This window comes from Crinia signifera, chromosome 9 (genome assembly GCF_055691185.1).
Source record: "Crinia signifera chromosome 9, ASM5569118v1, whole genome shotgun sequence".
NCBI classification, from domain to species: domain Eukaryota; kingdom Metazoa; phylum Chordata; class Amphibia; order Anura; family Myobatrachidae; genus Crinia; species Crinia signifera.
Genome location: NC_139225.1, coordinates 137,381,241 through 137,403,387, shown reverse-complemented (window position 1 = coordinate 137,403,387; position 22,147 = coordinate 137,381,241). Strand labels below are relative to the sequence as shown.

At 47.4% G+C, this 22,147-nt stretch overlaps 1 long non-coding RNA gene across 1 annotated transcript; it reads left to right on the top strand.

The window, feature by feature from the left end:
* The first annotated feature begins 1,194 nt into the window (after window positions 1–1,194).
* LOC146036720 (uncharacterized) lies at window positions 1,195–16,569 on the top strand. Its single transcript, XR_014460943.1, has 3 exons — window positions 1,195–1,274; window positions 13,277–15,640; window positions 15,940–16,569. It is a non-coding gene; the product is annotated as an uncharacterized LOC146036720 (long non-coding RNA).
* Window positions 16,570–22,147: the final 5,578 nt, after the last annotated feature.

Here is a 22,147-nt window from a genome sequence, read left to right as displayed (position 1 = left end):
AAGCATTGTATTACAAAGTTAACACCACGAAAACCGATGCCCTCCCCATTAATTTAGCTAGTTCACTTCCACTATTGTCTGGCAAACAGTATCTATCAAATATCTAGGCATTAATATCCCAGCGGACACCAAGAAAGTATTTGAAGTTAATTTGCCTCCCCTTCTCCAGTCCTTAACTACTCTCTCTGATATTTCATGGCTAGGCCACATGTCTGCATTTAAAATGTCTTTATTACCCAAATTAATGTACTTATTTCGTAGAATATGTTTTCCCAAAAAAAGAGCTGACCTCCTGCACCTCGATTTTACTCAAACACATATGGTTGTGTCCCCCCCCCCCCCCCCCCAAGATAGCCCGATCCAGAATGATTCTCTACAGAGCTAAAGGTGGCTTAACCCTACCAGACTTGACCCTTTACCACAATGCCTGCAAGTTGGCCCAGATAAAAACTTTCTTCGACAAACACTCTGAGCAACGATGGACGGACCTCGAGAGGTCTCATGTATCGATCCCCACGGAGGACTTATTTAGAATAGAGGCCCAACCTACAAACACTTCTTCCCTCCACTAGGGCCTCCCTCACAGTGTGGGACTCACTGTTGATTAAACTGTCTTGCCCCAATCTGATACCCAATCTACATCGTCACTGTCTCCAAATCCTACATGATTCCTCTATTATTGCTCTAGTATTGCTGTCCCCAGAATGTACTCCATCCTGCCTATCCTTAACTTTGTTCTGAGGTTATATATGTACCATGGTGCCCAATACCCCTTAAACTATGTATCCCATCACCTATGTTTATGTTTTATGTATTCAATGTACTGGATTTGCTATCATATTATTTCTGCCAAATTGTATAATATGACTTTGAAATCTAAGTATGTTATCCCCACTATGTACTCCCCCTCCCCTTTCTACTTTCTGTACCCCCTCCTTTTAAACATTTGTTCAGAAACAACCACTTCAATAAAAATATTGATGTTAAAAAAAATATATATATATATATATTTATTATTAAACTGGCAATGGAGTATTTTGTTTCATACTTTTTTGTACTCTGTGTATTTTCTTTTTTGGAGTTTTGCACTGGTGCCAAATGGGTTAATTTGTAAGTTCGAATCCTGAGTTCCAGCCACTCCCACAGTCTGGGTGGGGCCTGTAAGATTGTTACACATTTGCCCTTTAGCGGTACAGTTGTGATGCTTGATAAAAAGGGATCTCTATCCTGACATGGTGCGTTCAGGGGATATGTACATTTGGAAATAATATGAGGTAAATGTCTATTATTATTATTATTATTATTATTATTATTATTATTATTATCCCTTTGAGTGCCAATTTAATTTGGCAAAATAAATGTGAACATTACTAAACAATCATTTTTATTCATCAGAATGACCAAATCATCAGATGTTTCCCTTATATAAGAAATGTAATCTATTTTTTACTGCACATTTTTTTATTTGAATTTATATAACAAATGTGAGCGAAACCGGCATTTTTAGCGGATATTTTGTCCATCTCTCACAGAGGTGTTGGCACTCAAAGGGTTAATAATAATATGCTCTAACATATACTATACCTCTGTATAACAGCTAAACTGAACCGGTTGGCAATAGAGGAAGCATACATGGAAATAGACAGTTAGAAAAAATGCTCTATATAGAAAACGAACACAGTATTAATAGAAATGTATTAGACCTTGTAAACTCTTCACGTTGGGTGTTTGTTATGCCATATTCCAGGCCCGGACACCGGGTGGCTCTCCAGATGTTGTGAAACCACACAGCCCAGCATGCATTGCCACAGTTCTAGCATTCCATAATAGCGAATCTGTTGCAGTTCATGCTGGGACTTGTAGTTTCACAACAGCTGGAGAGGTCTGCCATAGTGTAACATATGTAATGGACCCACTCCTACCAAATAGTATCCGAATGGCTAATAATGTCTAAGTCGACAGTCGGTATGTTGACACCATATGGTTGAAATACATTTGGTCGACATGGCGAAAAGGTCGGCATGAGTTTCTCACATTTGTTTCAAATTTTTTGGACTTTTTTTTTTATACGTTACCTTCCACTCTGCCAGTCTACATTTGAGAAAGGTAAAGTGGGCCACATCATGCCACCTTAATCCTTGTCGTTGCTTATGCTCCCTGCTTTCTGTATGAATTCATCTACCAGCTTGCCTTTCACATACTCATAACATGAGCTTGACACTTGGATATCATCCACAAGTGTCGGTGAGCCATCTCTCTATATTATTTTAGTGTGACTCAGGCAGTGGCGTAACTAGCTTTTGGGCCCCCCCCCGCCGTTAAAGGGAGGGCGCCCACCCACGCACCCTGCCGCACCAACCCCCGCCCGCACCACCGCACCAACCCCCGCCCGCACCACCCCCCGCCTCGCCGCCCATGCAATCCCCCCCATCCCCCGCAGTCTTACCTACGCTCAGTACACGCTGGTCCCGGCTCCCTTCTTCTGCTGTGAGGACCACCACAAAATGTCCGCCCCCATGCAGCAGACAGTTTCAGAGAACTGTCTGCTACATTGGGGCAGACATTTTGTTGTGGTCCTCACAGCAGAAGAAGGGAGCCGGGACCAGCGCGTACTGAAGAAGACACTGACAGGTAAAGACTGCGGGGGATGGCGGCGGGGCAGCGGGGTGTAACTATAGCACTGCAGCCCCCGGCGCCCGCACATGCACAGCGCCCCCCCCCCCCCCCCCCCGCGGTCGTGGGGGCTGCTGTGCTATAGTTACGCCCCTGGACTCAGGTCAGATGACCCTGAAACACCAATCACACTGCAGGCTTCCTGCATCAGTTAAGGGTTCAACGCTAGAAGCAACCACGGTGAGATTCCTGGGGTAACGCAACCCTTTTACACAGGAGCCTGGACCCCACTGCCGAACAGGGTTGGCAACCCAGGATTTAAGACCCGGGTTGACCCTTTTACACTGGAGAAATTGTTGAGTAGGACTGCTTCACATGGCTTCACATGTCTTCACATAATGGGGGAAATTTACCAAAATGGATTCATAAAAAATAGGTGTATTCGTAGGCAGAAATACACCTATTTTTTACACATTTGTATTTTCGGGATTTACTATCCCGAAAAAACAAAAATTCGTATTCCTAAAGATGGCACATTCGTATTTGTATTTACAAATACGAATGTCTACACCATCGATAGGATACGACAGGAATCACCTTTCAAAAGAATGGTGGTTCCTGATTTACTAAGCAGACGTATTGATAATACGGCTGCTAATTGGTGTAAAACAGGCATGCAAATACGACAGGAAAATACACCTTGCTTTCCCTGTCATATTTGACTTTAGCCGGCACGGATCAGTCAGATCTGTGCAGGCTTTAGTTTAAAAAAAATAGAAAATAAATAAATATAAAAAAAAAACAGCGTGGGGTCCCCCCCACAGCTGTAACCAGCACCAGGCTGAAAGAGCTGGGGCCGGTAATTAAAAATCAGGGAACCCGACAAATAGGGGTTCCCCGATTTTTAACAACCAGCCCCAGGCTCCAGGTCCGGGGCTGGTTCCCAAAATACGGGGGACAAAATGACTAGGGGTCCCACGTATTTTAAGAACCAGCCCCAGGCACAACCAGCCAGCAGGGTAATGTCACAGCCAGGGGACACTTATTATATAAGGTCCCGCGGCCAAAACATTAACCCCCTGACCGGTCAGCCTGGCCTAACCTCAGAATGATTCCATTGGCCGCCTAGCGGCCAATCAGGAGCCGACTTTCTTGGCTCCTGATTGGCCGCTAGGCGGCCAATGGAATCATTCTGAGGAAAGGCGCCGAGTATGAAATATCTCTGCATCTCTCCTCAGTGCGATGCGGACAGTGCGGGGACCGGCGACAGCTTGAAGATTATCTGGACTACGTCGGACCAAGAGAAGACATCTTCAGCACAGGACCAGGTGAGTAGGATTTCCTTCCACAGCTCCAACATGGATTACTTCGGACCCGGACACCGCCATGGACCTGGAGGACGACACGGACCGCCGACATGGACCTGGAGGATGACACAGGACACCAACACCGAGGGCTACCTACGGGATCAAGAAAGGTAAGTATCAGTATGTGTGTAATGGATGTATTAAAGTTTTATTTTCTTTTGTGTCAGTGTGTGTTTATTTAACTATTTTTTTTAACTGTGGAACTACAAGACCCAGCAGGCCCTTTAATGCCCCTCAGGCTGGGACTTGTGGTTCTCCAAGTCCCAGCTTGCTGGGGAGGCTTGCTGGGACTCAGAGCCGGCCCTAGCCTAAATGACGCCCTAGGCAAGATTTTGGCTGGTGCCCCCAAGCACCGCCACTAGTTCCGCCTCTGACCCTGCTCCCCTTTCCCAGCACCATCAACCCTCATCATAGCAGTCATCATTTTGGTGCTCCTACCCGCAATTTTTTAAATAGAAACAGTGCACACATTTGGTGCGCAGCCCAAACAGGGGTGTGTTCTTGCTGGGAAGGGGCATGGCCACATAATTTTACCCCCAATTCAATATTATATCATGCGCTGGTGTCCCTTATTCATGTTACATCACAATGTAGTACCACTTTACCTTATATACATTACTCCTCACATTATTCACATTATACCCTTAGAAAAAAATCCTGAGAAAATATTGTATTTTAACCACCTCCATGGCTACACTGAAACCCAGAGGAGAAGAGCTGCAGCTGCTGCTGTCACTTAAGGGGAGGAGGCCCAGGGCCCCCACTGGGCCCACCCATCAGACTTTGGCCTGGGTAATTTGTACCCCCTACCCCTTTTTCTCGGCACCCCTGATAATACCACACAGTAATGCCCCTTACACATGACACACATTATTAATGTCCTTATAACCATAATGCCCCTTACACATTATGCCAACCTTTATTAATGCCCTTCATACACATAATGACACACATAATGCCCCTTACACATATGTTGCACATTATTAATGCCCTTATACACATGACACACATAATTCCCATTACACATATTTTGCACATTATTTATGCCCTTATACACATGACAAACATAATGCCTGTTACACATATGTCGCACATTATTAATGCATTTATACATGACACACATAATGCCCCTTACACATATGCCGAACACTATTGCACAACCAACCCACCCACAGACAGCACTCGCACAGCCGCTAACACTGTGACCTCTGCCTCTGCTTGGATACAGATGTTTCCTCATACATCTTGTCTCAATAGGCCATGCAGCTCCTGGCCAGTTCTGCTAACGTTGGGTGCCTTTTTTTATGATAATTTGTCTTATTTGCATTGTTATGACCAGCACACACAAGGAGCTTCCGATGATTAAAATGATGTGCAGCTTGCCTATATTCTGTGTGTGACTGTGGCTGTACCTGCATACAGAATGCTATGTTACAGTGATTTCCATGAATATACTATTTCATATGCAGATACAGCCTCACTCGCACACAGAATATAGGCATGCTGCATATCATTTTAATCAGCAGAAGCTGCTGATGCCCCTAGGCATTCCAAATGCCCTAGGCAAGTGCCTAGTTTGCCTATGCCTAAGGCCGGCCCTGCTGGGACTCATAATTCCACAGTTTTAAACAATAGTTTTTTCATCTATTTTTTTTACACCACTATCAGCCCGGTGACCACCGCCCAGGGTCACCGGGGACAGCACCAGGCTTCAGCCTGGTCAGGTAAGTCCTGGAGGGGGGGGGGACCCCTTTATTGGGGGGGTCCCCACTTCCCCAGGGCCCCTGGCCAGGCTGACCGGTCAGGGGGTTAATGTTTTGGCCGGCGGGACCTTATATAATAAGTGTCCCCCGGCTGTGACATTACCCTGCTGGCTGGTTTGGCCTGGGGCTGGTTCTTAAAATACGGTTCTTAAAATACCCCGTCATTTTGTCCCCGTATTTTGGGAACCAGCCCCGGACCTGGAGCCTGGGGCTGGTTGTTAAAAATCGGGGAACCCCTATTTGTCGGGTTCCCTGATTTTTAATTACCGGCCCCGGCTCTTTCAGCCTGGTGCTGGTTACGGCTGTGGGGGGGACCCCACGCTGTTTTTTTTTTAATTTATTTTTCTATTTTTTTTTACACTCTGCAGCCTGCACGGATCTGACTGATCCGTGCAGACTGCCTGTACGAATTCGTATTAGCGGCCGTATATATGGTCCACCATCGGAGGGTTACAAAGCAGTCGTATATGACTGCTTTGTACATTCCCCTACGGAACACGACTTTGCATACGACTGAAACAGTCGTATGCAGTCGTAGGGAAAATACTAATACGAAAAACTAGGTTTTTCATATTAGTAAATTTCCCTCAATATGTACTGTATAGTTTAAAGCAGGCATGTCCAACGTTGGCCCTACAGATGTTTTGAAACTACACATCCCAGCTTGCTTTGCATTCTCTAATAGCAAAACTGTGGCAAAGCATGCTGGGATGTGTAGTTTCAAAACATTTGGAGGGCCAACGTTGGACATGCCTGGTTTAAAGGAACAAGGGTGACAGGTTCATAATGTGTGAGTGTAAAGGTCCATACACACTGGGTGATTTTGCTCAGCGTGTATGCTGACCGATGATCACTGGGCTGGAAAACGCTCAGTGCATACACACTGCATACACACTGCATACACGCTGAGCATTTTTCGCCCATTTTAGTGATTTTTCCTAACAGGACACTAAGGAAAGCCATCCATCCAACCGCTCATCTGCTGGTAATACCAGCAAATGAATGGCTTGAAAAAGAACCATCTAGGTTTGAAACGCGTTGGTCTATACAGAGGAGGTCCCCTATTGTTTGGTCTGCAAAACTCCACCATCAAGAGCAACATGGAAATTTCACTTGATACCCATGGACGTTGGAAAATCCAGAACTCCATCTCCAGGTGTGCTCCAATAAAGTCTGTGTTTTTAAGAAAATTCGACTTGTCCATCTTAAAGATACCTTTATGGGAGTCTACCACACACCGATTGAGTGAGTTTGGGGTACGCATCATTTAGATAACACCTCTACAAAGATACCTTTATGCGATTTATCCTTTCCTGAACACTGTGAGTGAGGGTACGCCCCCTCCCCTTTTAAAGATACAACTATGGGAACTACTTCTCGTGTAATAAAGTGAGTTGGGTACGCATCTACTCACCGTCTAGGAATAGTACCCATATATACTGTGGCAGGAGAGGTACTTTGCCACCTGGAAACAACCCTACGGACTTAATAGTGGCTTGTGCCACTGATAGAGTGGCTGGTGGAAGCTTCTCAGGGTCCCAGGGGTAGATGGGAAGTGTGCATGGACCCGGTTCCCATCCATTGGACCCAGAGCAGGTCTTATAGGCTTCTTAGCACAAGAAGCTGCTTCAATCAGCTAGCACCTGGCTGCTGGGTATAAAGCAGAGTCTCTCCCATTTATCCGGGCTCCTGATGGCAGTTTGTGTCCAGGTGATAGGTCTGCTAGGGACAGTGTGATAAGAAGACTGGGGCACTAGTGTCAGGACGCTGGGACTTGAGGGCTTCCTGATTGAGTATAAAGGAGTGAGGCAGGGCCTAACCTCCCTGGTTGTTTATTCGTATCCTTGTATTTGAGCAACCTGAATAAAAGGTTTTTGTTTTTGCACAAGACTGGAGTCGGCTTCTGGTGGAAGTTTTGTAACTGAGCACAATTTTGCAAGAAACCTGTTACAAAACATAAAAGTGGGAGGAGCTTGTTGGTATACATCAAATGTGCTGAACCTACTACACTATTGCTACCTTTTGTTGTTTATGAAATCCCCGAACTAAGGACATATGGAATGAAGAATAATACCTATTCAGTGGACATTAGAAACATCTGTCATTCAAGGGGGATTGTCTGTTTTTTTGTTGTATACATTATTGCGCTGGAGTGTATCCAACTATTCTTCTTGTTCTACGCTCTGTTTGGAAGGTGGTGACCTCCATTAGTGGTTGATACAGATTGACTGCTGCGCTTGAAAGTGATCCACCCCTATTCCCATTGTATTGCTACTGTCTATCCTTTGATCCACACCTTTTGAACACAAATGCTGTATAAGAACATTTTTTGGGACAGTGATTTCCATGGACAACTCTTTATAAGGAATATATCCACTCGGAAATGGCTGCAACTGCCATTTTTCAAGTGATTTCTGTCTTCGGTGCCAAGATTCCGCCGCAGGACTTCAAAGGGGTAAGCATAATATATGGGTGCAATGTGTATGGTGTGGGCCCCCTTGGACCCAGGGGCCCGTGGGCACGACGCACACTGAACCCATTATAGGAACGCCTATGTATATTAGATATGATCCCTTCCACCCTCAATCTCTTAAGTACCTTGGATAATAGAAGAATTCTCCCATCTCCCTGTCTGCGGATGAGTTTAGAGAGTTATATGTATATATTTGCTTTGTGTATTTGGTGTGTGTACATACTGTACATCCTGGCCGTGCCACTCTTTTTTGGCAGCTGAGAGGGAAGATTCAGGGAGGGGTGAGTTATGGGTACACATTGCAGGGAGGGGTGTGGTGTGGGTACAGAGGGGGGAGGGAGGGCTGAGGTGTGGGTACATAAGACAGATCTTCACATCAGGCTTGCATCACATAGGATTGATCAGTGGAAGAAACAGTGCAGGGAAGGAGAAGACTGTGGACATACCTGAGGAGACCTGTCACACACACTGACACTGAGGACGGGTGACTGAGGTAACAAAACAGAACTTTACAGCTCTCTCTACGCCTCCAGCTGTGCAGGTGACAGGACATACACAGCATATCATATCACCTTTATCTCCTATCCCACCTGTACAGGTAACAGGAGATTCACAGCATATCGTAGCACCTTTATCTCCTATCCTACCTGTACAGGTGACAGGACATACACAGCATATCATATCACCTTTATCTCCTATCCTACCTGTACAGGTGACAGGACACACACAGCATATCGCAGCACATTTATCTCCTATCCTACCTGTACAGGTGACAGGACATACACAGCATATCGTAGCACCTTTATCTCCTATCCTACCTGTATAGGTGACAAAACATACACAGCATATCGCAGCACCTTTATCTCTTATCCTACCTGTACAGGTGACAGGACACACACAGCATATCATATCACCTTTATCTCCTATCCTACCTGTACAGGTGACAGGACATACACAGCATATCGCAGCAGCTTTATCTCCTATCCTACCTGTACAGGTGACAGGACATACACAGCATATCACAGCACCTTTATCTCCTATCCTACCTGTACAGGTGACAGGACATACACAGCATATCATATCACCTTTATCTCCTATCCTACCTGTACAGGTGACAGGACACACACAGCATATCGCAGCACCTTTATCTCCTATCCTACCTGTACAGGTGACAGTCCATATACAGCATATCACAGCACCTTTATCTCCAATCCTACCTGTACAGGTGACAGGACATACACAACATATCACAGCACCTTTATCTCCTATCCTACCTGTACAGGTGACAGGACATACACAACATATCGCAGCACCTTTATCTCCTATCCTACCTGTACAGGTGACAGGAGATACACAGCATATCGTAGCACCTATATCTCCTATCCTACCTGTACAGGTGACAGGACATACACAGCATATCGTACCACCTTTATCTCCTATCCTACCTGTACAGGTGACAGGACATACACAGCATATCGTACCACCTTTATCTCCTATCCTACCTGTACAGGTAACAGGACAAATACAGCATATCGTAGCACCTTTATCTCCTATCCTACCTGTACAGGTGACAGGACATACACAACATATCGCAGCACCTTTATCTCCTATCCTACCTGTACAGGTGACAGGAGATACACAGCATATCGTAGCACCTTTATCTCCTATCCTACCTGTACAGGTAAACAGGACATAGACAGCATATCGTAGCAACTTTATCTCCTATCCTACCTGTACAGGTGACAGGACATACAGAGCATATCGTAGCACCATTATCTCCTATCCTACCTGTACAGGTAACAGGACAAATACAGCATATCGTAGCACCATTATCTCCTATCCTACCTGTACAGGTAACAGGACAAATACAGCATATCACAGCACCTTTATCTCCTATCCTACCTGTACAGGTGACAGGACACACACAGCATATCGTAGCACCTTTATCTCCTATCCTACCTGTACAGGTGACAGGACATACACAGCATATCGTAGCACCTTTATCTGCTATCCTACCTGTACAGGTGACAGGACATACACAGCATATCGTAGCACCTTTATCTCCTATCCTACCTGTACGGGTGACAGGACATACACAGCATATCGTAGCACCTTTATCTGCTATCCTACCTGTACAGGTGACAGGAGATACACAGCATATCGTAGCACCTTTATCTCCTATCCTACCTGTACAGGTGACAGGACATACACAGCATATCGTAGCACCTTTATCTCCTATCCTACCTGTACAGGTGACAGGACATACACAGCATATCGTAGCACCTTTATCTGCTATCCTACCTGTACAGGTGACAGGAGATACACAGCATATCGTAGCACCTTTATCTCCTATCCTACCTGTACAGGTGACAGGACATACACAGCATATCGTAGCACCTTTATCTCCTATCCTACCTGTACAGGTGACAGGACACACACAGCATATCACAGCACCTTTATCTCCTATCCTACCTGTACAAGTGACAGGACACACACAGCAGATCGCAGCACCTTTATCTTCTATCCTACCTGTATAGGTGACAGGACATACACAGCATATTGCAGCCCCTTTATATCCTATCCTACCTGTACAGGTGAAAGGGCATATACAGCATATCACAGCACCTTTATCTCCTACTCTACCTGTACAGGTGACAGGACATACACAGCCTAGTATCATAGCACCTGTATCTCCTATCCTACCTGTACAGGTAACAGGAGATTCACAGCATATCGTAGAACCTTTATCTCCTATCCTACCTGTACAGGTAACAGGAGATTCACAGCATATCGTAGCACATTTATCTCCTATCCTACCTGTACAGGTAACAGGAGATTCACAGCATATCGTAGCACCTTTATCTCCTATCTTACCTGTACAGATGACAGGACATACACAGCATATCGTAGCACCTTTATCTCCTATCCTACCTGTACAGATGACAGGACATACACAGCATATCGTAGCACCTTTATCTCCTATACTACCTGTACAGATGACAGGACATACACAGCATGTCGTAGCACCTTTATCTCCTATCCTACCTGTACAGGTAGCAGGACAAACACAGCATATCGCAGCACCTTTATCTCCTATCCTACCTGTACAAGTGACAGGACACACACAGCAGATCGCAGCACCTTTATCTTCTATCCTACCTGTATAGGTGACAGGACATACACAGCATATTGCAGCACCTTTATATCCTATCCTACCTGTACAGGTGACAGGGCATATACAGCATATCACAGCACCTTTATCTCCTACCCTACCTGTACAGGTGACAGGACATACACAGCCTAGTATCATAGCACCTGTATCTCCTATCCTACCTGTACAGGTAACAGGAGATTCACAGCATATCGTAGAACCTTTATCTCCTATCCTACCTGTACAGGTAACAGGAGATTCACAGCATATCGTAGCACATTTATCTCCTATCCTACCTGTACAGGTAACAGGAGATTCACAGCATATCGTAGCACATTTATCTCCTATCCTACCTGTACAGGTAACAGGAGATTCACAGCATATCGTAGAACCTTTATCTCCTATCCTACCTGTACAGGTAACAGGAGATTCACAGCATATCGTAGCACATTTATCTCCTATCCTACCTGTACAGATGACAGGACATACACAGCATATCGTAGCACCTTTATCTCCTATCCTACCTGTACAGGTGACAGGACATACACAGCATATCATATCACCTTTATCTCCTATCCTACCTGTACAGGTGACAGGACACACACAGCATATCGCAGCACATTTATCTCCTATCCTACCTGTACAGGTGACTGGACATACACAGCATATCGCAGCACCTTTATCTCTTATCCTACCTGTACAGGTAACAGGACAAATACAGCATATCATATCACCTTTATCTCCTATCCTACCTGTACAGGTAACAGGACATACACAGCATATCATAGCACCTTTATCTCCTATCCTACCTGTACAGGTGACAGGACATACACAGCATATCATATCACCTTTATCTCCTATCCTACCTGTACAGGTAACAGGACATAGACAGCATATCGCAGCACCGTTATCTCCTATCCTACCTGTACAGGTGACAGGACATACACAGCATATCATATCACCTTTATCTCCTATCTTACCTGTACAGGTGACAGGACATACACAGCATATCGCAGCACCGTTATCTCCTATCCTACCTGTACAGGTGACAGGACATACACAGCATATCGCAGCACCTTTATCTCCTATCCTACCTGTACAGGTGACAGGACATATACAGCATATCGTAGAACCTTTATCTCCTATCCTACCTGTACAGGTGACAGGACATACACAGCATATCGTAGCACATTTATCTCCTATCCTACCTGTACAGATGACAGGACATACACAGCATATCGCAGCACCGTTATCTCCTATCCTACCTGTACAGGTGACAGGACATACACAGCATATTGTAGCACCTTTAAATCCTATCCTACCTGTACAGGTAGCAGGACAAACACAGCATATCGCAGCACCTTTATCTCCTATCCTACCTGTACAGGTGACAGGGCACACACTGCATATCACAGCACCTTTATCTAGTAAATAATGATAGACTCATGTCAACCTTTTTTTTTGGTTCACCATTAGCATGTCAACGTTTTTGTGTGTCGACCTATTGCCTATCGACCAATAATGATCAACCTGTTGTCTGTCGACCAAGACATTGTCAACCATGACTAGATACCGATGTCAAGCAACTGGCTTTATATTGCTGTATGTGTAGGGCAATCATGTGCAATAATGTTCCCCTGAAATTGATTGAATTATTGGGCATGTTGTTAAATACGATCAGTGGGAGATCATATCACCTTTCTCTGCTACCAGAACCCATGAATGCTGGAAGTGATCAGACCGCTCAGCCTAAGCACCTAATGGCTGGACCTTATCCAGTTTAACCCATGCATAATAATGACACTGATAATATAATTTGACTGTCGGACCATGCAGCAGGCTCAATGTAATTGCCAGCAGCTTGGACGGAACATCTCACTCCTTGGCTCTTTCTTCTCCTCGTCCACAGGTGCCCTCATCATGGAGTCAGCAGAACCATTGTGCATCCTTCATCGCCTCTACATATACGCCATCCATGGCTACGTCTGTGAAGTCCTCTTCACTGCTTTCTACGACTTTACTGTCAGCAGAGACTGGAGGTTTCGTGGTGTCTCCAGTGTTTGGGCACTCTTTATCTATGGAGTTGCCATGCTGGGAGTTGAGCATATGTACCTAGCTTTGAGGCTCCACTGTGGCTTCCTTGTGCGTTCCCTCTTGTACACCCTTTGGGTGTATCTCTGTGAATTCAGCTCTGGATGGTTGCTGAGGAGTTTGGGTGCCTGCCCCTGGGACTACAGTCACTTTAAATACAACTACAAGGGCCTGATTACATTGGAGTATGCCCCCTTCTGGTTGATTGGATGTATCATGCTTGAGAAATTCCTCATTTGGCACACATTACGTTTGCGTCTAGATTGGAGTTGTGAACCAGAGTTAGGAAGCTTGAAGATGGATTAGATGTTCTTTTTGGCTTGGTTGAAGATCTACCTCCTGCAACTAACATGCTGTGAGAGAATGAAAGACACATTTGACCACAGGACTATGAGGGTCTACAAGAAAGCCACCATGTAAAGAGGTCCTAGAGACTACGCTCCTGCCTTCCTCTAGATCTACACAATTACAGGTCATGAAAGGTTGAATCTGATAGAACTGACTCCATTGTTATTGCACTACGATACTATGGTTCCAGTATTGTACTTGATGTGGCCTTCACCATTACAGCACTTTCTAAGTAACGTATTGCAGAGACACCATGAATGTGCCAGCTGGTGACACAAATGACCCTTACAATATGACACTAGCTTGAAAGCACCTTCATAGATGTATGTTGTTACATTTCTATATTTATTTAGGGATTAGTTTACTTGGCACTTTACAATGGAGGACATTAAAATGATATAGAGATTAATACACAATTTTAAGGTAGTAACTGCTACCCACTAGGTTCCAGTGAGAGACAGACTCTTTTATCTATGTGCCGATGTAATGTGAATATAAATCTATTGCTGGCAAACAATTAGACCTCATCCATATAGGTGGCCTGTGTGTATGGCCAGTTGGACAATGACTCAGTTCTTATATGTTCAGGCTAAACTGATGTATCAGCCTTTAAAGGAAATGTATCAAACCTTACAAATAAATGTATTCTAGAAGTTGCCCATGGCAACCATTTATCTATAAAATGTTAGAAACTGATTGGTTGTTATAGGCAGGGCCGGTGCCAGCACTAGGCAGCTTTAGGCATTTGCCTGTGGGCGCAGGGCACTGGAGGGTGGCACTTGGGAGCAGGTCAGCAGCGGCTGCACCCCACCCCCACCATGGAGCCAGGTGAGCAGTGCCGGAGCAAGTCAACGGGGGTAGCCCCCCCCCCCCCCTATGGAGCAGGGTGGCGGCATTCCACCGGGGGGCCAGGGGCACTGAGATTCCTTGCACCGGCCCTGGTTATAGGCAACTTTTGCATTTTATCTCTCTTGAAGGATCGATACATCTCCCCCTTTGTGTGGTCAATATTAAGCATGAGGCGGCCCATTTACTAATGGGTGATAAAACTCGTTAATGACAAAGCGCGCTGTGTATTATAATTGGTGCTCCTGCCAATTGGTTCCTAAATGCCATTTGCTTGACTGCTAACTGTCATGAGTTTTAAAACTGACTGGAGTTGATTGGCTGCAGCACAATTTAGCATACGCAAGAAGTTTAATCATTCATTGTTAAATACGCTTTAGGATTACAATATTAGCTTATTGTCTGTAGACAGTTTGTAAGTTGAATTTTTCTACCACTTAATGGGTGGGATGTACTAAGGGGAAAATCCGGTAAAACCCCTGTTTTACCACATTTCCCATGTACTATTACCCGGCCGCACCGATATCGCCGGGCAGGGTATCGCCACCTTTGGGTGGCGATACCCTATAGAAGCATATGGGCTTCTTTTCACCGCCCGCCACCTCTGCTGCAACCCCGCCGCCTCGCCGACCCCCCTCTCCCCCTCCCTTGGGCTTACCTTCTTAAGGTCCTCCTGGACCCCGGAAGGTAAGCCCTTTCTCCCCCTAGCAAAGCAGCCGACGTCCTTCTGGCTGCAGGTGGGGGAGGAGGCGCCGGGGACAGCTACGCTGAGCTGTCCCGGCTGCAGGGGAGAAGCAGGCTCCCAGGAGGTGACGGAGACCCCCCGCAGACCACATTACAGGTATCGCGGGGGGCCTCAGTCATATGTTAGTACATATGGCATTGCGGCGGGGGGGCATGGCGAAGGGCGGCGATGTATATGAATACATCCCGCCCAATATATTTTAAAGCAAATCTCTCTTCCCACCACCTAGTGGAATGGGTAGAGGCATACCCTCCAACATGACCCATTCCATTAGGTACAAAATGCTCTGTTCCTGGACTTTCCTGCCAGTGGCAGTTACAGAGGTGGGGCTCCAGCACAGTCCAATATTCAAAGAGGGGGGGTCACATCAACTGCCAGTGAGTCCAGGACAGTGATGTTTGGGGTGGCAGTAGGTGTGACTCCCCTTTTTGAATATTGGACTGTGCTGCAGGCTCACATCTGTAACTGCCACTGACAGGGAAGTCAAGGAACAGAGCATTTTGTACCTAATGGAATGGGTCATGTTGGAGGGTATGGTAGAGGCCATCAGAGGGAGATTAAAGATTTTGGTAACCGCTTTACAATTTAGCCCATAAAACTGTTGACAATCACTAGATTGCTTTGCTGGATAGGAAGGGCTGTGGGTAGATGTATGAAGCAGTGATAAGGGAGGAGACGTGAGCCAGAGGAGAAGTGGCCCATGGCAACCAATCAGCTGCTCTGTATCATTTGATATTATGCAAATTATAGATGTTACTTCAGTGCTAATTGGTTGCCAAGGGCCACTCCTCCCTTATCAATGCTTCATGCATCTACCCCACCGTACCTGCTCTCTTAATGGATTTAAGAAAAAATGTTTTTACTGAAACATAAATACAATAAAAAATTTTCATATTACATTCAAAAAGCTTTGAATTTACAACATTGCACATAATATACAAAATGTTACATTCTAGTATTGGTAATTGATAATGATCACAATTATTAGTCACAAGCTGCATATTATTGCGAATTCTTCTGCATGTAGGAAGATTACAATAAGAGCCATAGGTCAACTGAAGATGCTTTAGGGAAAATAGTGTTTTTTAAAATGAGCTGTGTAATGTTGTGTGGGACATATAAAAATATGTTTACAGGTAATGACAATATTTAAATAAATTATTTTATGTTTTGCTAATGTCGTTTTCTTTAGTAAACCCACTTACTGTTCCGTGTGCCTGAGGTCCATAGACTACATTTATCATATGCATTGTCAGAGGTCAAAGTGCGTGTGGGGGGGGGGGGGGGGTGGTTCCACCTCCACCTTGGCCCTTCCAACAGAAAAGCCCACCCTTCCGCTGAAGTGAATAGAAGATGCAGGTGGTGGTCACTGATAATCTGCATCCACCTCCCACTTCCTCAGCTGCTGATGGATCCATAGTTTTCCTCCGTCTGTGGCCCACCTCTCCTGGTGCTCACACACGCTGTGTATCTCAATCGACACTTGCCCCCTCCTCAGTTCCCAGCTTCTTTCTTTTCTGGCACGGCGTATTTGATGTCATACCGTCATGGCCGCTAAAGTGAAGAAGTGCCACTAAGGGGAGCGGGCCCTGTGCATGCTGAAGGTGAGAGTGGACTGTAGGCACAAAGGGCGAGATTCTCTATCACAGAAATGCGGTAAAAACCCCGTTATCGGGGTTTTTACCGCATTTCTGTATTCTCTAACCCCCCTCCGCAGTGTCACCGCTGCGGAGGGAATCGCCAGCAAAAGCTGGCTGTTCCCTGCAGAAGCCTATGGGCTTCTTACCGCAGCGGTGTGTGAGGGATCCGTCACGGATCCCTCCCAGCATGCCCTGCGGCCGGCGCATCAGTCTGCGCATGCGCAGACGGACTCCCGGGTCATAGACCTGGAAGTCCAGCAATGGCGCCGCATCGCAAGGGACAGCTCTTATCGCAAGAGCTGTCCCTTGCGTTAATGACTTCATATTTTAGAGAATATGCGGTCATTAGAAATGCAATGCCGGGCGAAGAGGGCTGCGGATTTTAGAGAATCCCGCCCAAAGAGAGGTTGGGAAGCTGCTGGAGAGATGCAGGGCATGGCACTACTGGAGGGGCATCGGCAGTGAGCTTATGGAGTGACAGAGGCAGAGACACAGGGCATGGCACTACTGGGGGGACATGGGCAGTGAGGTGCTGGAGTGACAGAGGTAGAGACACAGGGCGTGGCACTACTGGAGGGACATGGGCAGTGAGCTGCTGGAGTGACAGAGACACAGGGCATGGCACTACTGGAGGGACATCGGCAGTGAGCTGCTGGAGTGACAGAGGCAGAGACACAGGGCATGTCACTACTGGAGGGACATCGGCAGTGAGGTGCTGGAGTGACAGAGGCAGAGACACAGGGCATGTCACTACTGGAGGGACATCGGCAGTGAGGTGCTGGAGTGACAGAGGCAGAGACACAGGGCGTGGCACTACTGGAGGGACATGGGCAGTGAGCTGCTGGAGTGACAGAGACACAGGGCATGGCACTACTGGAGGGACATTGGCAGTGAGCTGCTGGAGTGACAGAGGCAGAGACACAGGGCATGTCACTACTGGAGGGACATGGGCAGTGAGCTGCTGGAGTGACAGAGACACAGGGCATGGCACTACTGGAGGGACATGGGCAGTGAGCTGCTGGAGTGACAGAGGCAGAGATGCAGGGCATGGCACTACTGGAGGGACATCGGCATTGAGCTGCTGGAGTGACAGAGGCAGAGATGCAGGGCATGGCACTACTGGAGGGACATGGGCAGTGAGCTGCTGGAGTGACAGAGGCAGAGACACAGGGCATGTCACTACTGGAGGGACATGGGCAGTGAGCTGCTGGAGTGACAGAGGCAGAGACACAGGGCATGTCACTACTGGAGGGACATCGGCAGTGAGCTGCTGTAATGACAGAGGCAGAGAAGGGGCACTACTGTGTGCATTATGTGTATAAGGGGCACTACAGGACGGGGGAAGGGCGGATGTTAGGTGCATGCACCTGGCGAACAATCTGTTCACCGTTACGGCACGCACACGGCGCATGCACATGCACATTGCATAAACATGGTGCTCGCATGAAAAGTCACATGGGAGTGTACGGACCAGAATAAGGTCAAAATCGTTAGAGTAAAGGGGAATACACTCTGGATGTTTTGGTACTTGTTTCATAGAACTGCGCCCACGATTTTGATCTTAGGCATGGCAAGGAAAAAAATTGCGTCAGTCGCATCGCATGCGGCCAAAAAATCGCATGCGATGCGACCGACGCGATTACCGCGATTTTACATAGGGAACAATGTTAAATGGCCCACAGACCCCAAATACCCACCCTGAAGTGTGAAATGCCCCCCCCCCAATTGTTAACGCCACCCCACCATCAACGTCAACCCGAAGCGTGGCAAGCGCAGCGAGCCCACGAGGAGCAGCGGTACGCGTCCTCCGACCTTTTCATACCCCCACTATCCACGTCGGCGTGGAGTTGAGAATAGAAAATGTGGCGAGCGCAGCGAGCCACCGAGCCCGAAGCGTGGCGAGGGGACGCGGAACACGCTCCCGAAGCATGGCGAGCGCAGCGAGCCCCGCAAGGGGACACGGATTACTTAACATGTATTCCGCGTCCGCTCGCCACGCTTCGGGCTCGTATTCCGCGTCCCCTCGCCACGCTTTGGGCTCAGTGGCTCGCTGCGCTCGCCACACTTTCTATTCTCAACTCCACACCGACGTGGATAGTGGGGGTATGAAAAGGTCGGAGGACGCGTACCGCCGCCCCTCGCTGCGCTCGCCACGCTTCGGGTTGACGTTGATGGTGGGGTGGCGTTAACAATTGGGCCATTTCACACTTTAGGGTGGTTATTTGGGGTCTGTGGGCCATTTAACATTGTTCCCTATGTAAAATCGGTAATCGCGTCGGTCGCATCGCATGCGATTTTTTGGCCGCATGCAATTTTTTGGCCGCATGCGATGCGACCGACGCGATTTACATTTTACCATGCATTTCTATGTAAAATCGCGGGCATCGCATCGGTCGCATCGCATGCCATTATAATGGCATGCGATGTACATGCGATGCCCGCGATGGGCGCCATTCTAGAAACAAGTACCGATGTTTTTGCCCAGCGTGTACGCATAGCGATAATGAAGAAAATGTATCAGTGCATACACATTGAGCGATCTGCGACAAGAGCTGTCCTTTGCAATGCGGCTCTGGCGCTGGACTTCTGCAATTGTGCAGAATGATGGCACCAGCCGCACACAGTGCTGCGGAGAGAAGAGAATACTAAATGGTATCGGCATCTATTTCTGAGATACCGGTGGAGGGGCTTTAGTACATATGAAAATGCCGTAAAACCAGCATTTTCTCCATACTTGCCGACTTTTCAAATAGCCTCTCCGGGAGAAGCCTCCAGGTCGGGGGGCGGGGACGGGGCTGATGACTGAAAGCCCTGCCCCCAATCCATGCAAACTCCGCGATTCCCAAATGTCGCGAAATTACGCGATTTGCGTCATTTTTGTCCCGCCCCTTGCCGTTAGGGTGACCAACTTTCCATAGGGCCAACCCGGGACAGGGGGTCGTGGGGTTGCGGGCTCGACGTCGCGGGCTCGACACCCCCCCCCTCCCTCCCCCTCACAGAGTGACTCACCCGGCCGCATATCACACTCAGCAGCACACCGTCGCAGACGCAGAGCAGACTGACGACCGTCTCAGAGAGTCGCAGAGTCGACTCACAGGCTCCAGCCTCCAGCAGCCGTCGGGTCACCGCCTTCACCTGTCTCCTTCAGTCAAGCCAGGGGCTCACCAGCTCAGGCAGCAGCAGGTCATTAACGCAGGGACGCAGGATTTAGGAGGTCTAAATCAGGACAGTCCCGGCCAAACCGGGATGGTTGGTCACTCTACTTGCAGTAGACCTGCGAAAACCCGTAATTAGGGCGGCACGTAGGGGGGGTGCGGGAGCTGCCTGGCAATTGCGGGAGGATTGCCGACCTCTGTGTCCGAGGTGTGTGTATTGAGCATGTATTCAGAATTGAAAGAGATACATTTGGTTTTGGACAGCTCTTTTGTATGTATGGGTATAGGCAGGGCTATTTTTCAGCAGGCTCCAGCAGGAACTGAGGCCCTTATTCTAGTGCACTCTTTCTGACAAAATATTTCTTAGATGGACAAAACCATGTGTACTGCAGGTGAGTCAGGTGTTACTTGTGCAGAGATAATTAGATTTGGGTGGAGTTTTACACCTGCCTCACCTGCAGTGCACATGGTTTTGTCCATCTAAGAAATATTTTGTCAGAAAGAGTGAACTAGAAGAAGGGCCTCAGTTCCTGCTGGAGCCTACTGAAAAATAGCCCTGGGTATAAGGCTGGGGCAAATGCACGCTGGCAACGGTGACAGCTTCTTTCACAAGCAGTGTCGACATTGTGCATATGGACATTCCTTCCATTCCGACGTCGGAAATGTCCCCATTCTGAACATCAACATGATCGACTTATACCCCTATACCAGGCATGTCCAAACGATGGCCCTCCAGCTGTTGTGCAGATAAGACAGCAGGAAGAAGAAGATGGGGTTATTTCAGGATAAGGCAGAAATCCTCTTTATGACTCAATGATGATTGTACAACACTACACAACACAAATCTGTGTCAGTGTTTTGCTGCCGTCATATTGAACCAAGTCTTTCTGAAATCTCAACAGCCCCAGGTCATAACCTGGCCTACATTACCGGCTGACTCATCTATACAAACAAGTATGCAGGTAATCATCATTCCCATTAAAGCAAACCTGGAAATATATTTTTCCTTATGACATATAAAACTTTAATTCAGCTGATATCATGGGTGAAATTTACTAAGATGTGAAATACACTTCACAGGTCGTGTTGCTATGGGCAACCAATCAGAAGCTACTTCTTATTTATTTACCACCCTCTAGAACAGGCATGTCCAACGTTGGCCCTCCACATGTTTTGAAACTACACATCCCAGCATGCTTTGCAATAGTTTTAGCATTCTCTAATAGCAAAACTGTGGCAATGCATGCTGGGATGTGTAGTTTCATAACATCTGGAGGGCCAACGTTGGACATGCCTGCAGCAGAGATAGTAGGCAGGATGTGATTGGTTGCCCATAGAAATATGACCTGTGAAGTGTATTTCACATCTTAGTAAATTTCACCCATGTCGATATGTCCTTACATGTGTACCTGGGACTTGGGGCCTTGGTTCGACCTAATTTAGATCAACATGCATTAGATTGTCCAGTGGCGTAACTATCAATTTTGCTCCCCCCCTGCCAAAAAGTTTGTGGCGCCCCCAGTGGCGTAACTATATATTTTGCGCACCCCCCCCCCCCCGCCAAACTTTTTCGGCACCCCCCTCTCTCTCTCCCTCCCCTCGGCGGCCCCTCCCCATGCCCATACCTGACAGAGCCGCATCTGCGGTCACTGTCCCATCCAGTCTCCCGGCGCCGGCTCCTGCTGATAATGAAAAGTGACTCTTAGAAAATGGCTGCCAAAACTGTCTGCAATACGGGGGCAGCCATTTTCTAAGTGTCAGTTTTCATTATCAGCAGGAGCCGGCGCCGGGAGCGAGTGACGGGACAGTGACCGCAGATGCGGCCGGGCAGCAGCGCAGCGGGTAACTATAGCACCGCAGCCCCCCCCGGCGCCCATAGTTACTCTGCGCCTCCCCGCCACGGCGGGGGCTGCGGAGGCATAGTTACGCCACTGGGCGCCCCCCTCCCGCCCCAG